General features: G+C 61.6%; 1 protein-coding gene across 1 annotated transcript in view; it reads left to right on the forward strand.

Moving 5' to 3' along the window:
* Positions 1 to 447, forward strand: part of SDF2 (stromal cell derived factor 2) — a gene marked incomplete at its 5' end in the record, with an annotated part of 1,364 nt that extends 917 nt beyond the window's left edge. The window contains one exon of the mRNA XM_017742941.1: positions 1 to 447. This exon is cut by the window's left edge and continues 344 nt beyond it.
* Between the last annotated feature and the right edge of the window lie 472 nt (positions 448 to 919).

Here is a 919-nt window from a genome sequence, read left to right on the forward strand (position 1 = left end):
TGCTGAACCCAGGGGATGGCTCCTGTCCTCACCTGGGACTGACACACACCACTGACACAGGGCCCCAACACAAAGCAGATCCCAATGTCCTGAAGTTGATGCGGAGCAGATTCCACTGTCCCAAATCTGACACTAAGCAGGTCCCAGGGTCCAGACCTGACCCAAAGCAGCTCCCAACATCCTAAAACCACTACAAAGCAGATCCCAACATCCTAGATCAGCACAAAGTAGGTCCCAACATCCCAAATCTAGCACAAAGCCAAGCCCAACATCCAGGCCTGACCCAAAACAACTTCCCAAACTCCCTCCCTGTCCCTTTCCAGCCCACTCTGTCCAAGGACCCCCCCCTTAAAGGACTGCTGTCTCTGGGAGCTGTGCCCTTTGCTGTACCCCAAACTGCTCCTTGTGCCCTGCAAGGACCTGGGGCTATAAAAGTGCTGAACCCTGCCCTGTGGTGTGGCTGTTTGTGCAGGGCATGCAGGGGACATCTGGCACTGGGGGCCAGACCTGGTGTCATCTGCCCTTGCCCCGTCTTGGTGCTGCCCCTGGTGTCACCCACTTGTCCCATCCATTGCCAGACCCGGTATCAACCCCCTGTCTGAACCCGGAGCTGCACTGGTGTCCCCCCCTGCTCCTCACTCCATTTCAGTGCCGGACCTGCTGTCACCCACATCACCCCAGAGTCCGGAGTCACTCATCTCCCCACCCCGTGCCGCCCCGTTGTCATCCTTCTCCCCATCCCGCTGCCGGACCCGGTGTCACCCCCTCGTTCTATCGCAGTGCCGCCCCGGTGTCACCCCTGTACCCATCCCCGTGTTCCCCCCGTCTCCACCCCGGTGCCGCCCTGGAGTCAGCCCTGTCCCCGTGCGGTGTCCGCGCTGTCCCGTTCCGGTGCGGCCCCGGCGGGGCGCTGCGGCCG

Source organism: Corvus brachyrhynchos, unplaced genomic scaffold (genome assembly GCF_000691975.1).
Source record: "Corvus brachyrhynchos isolate BGI_N302 unplaced genomic scaffold, ASM69197v1 scaffold99, whole genome shotgun sequence".
Classification (NCBI taxonomy): Eukaryota; Metazoa; Chordata; class Aves; order Passeriformes; family Corvidae; genus Corvus; species Corvus brachyrhynchos.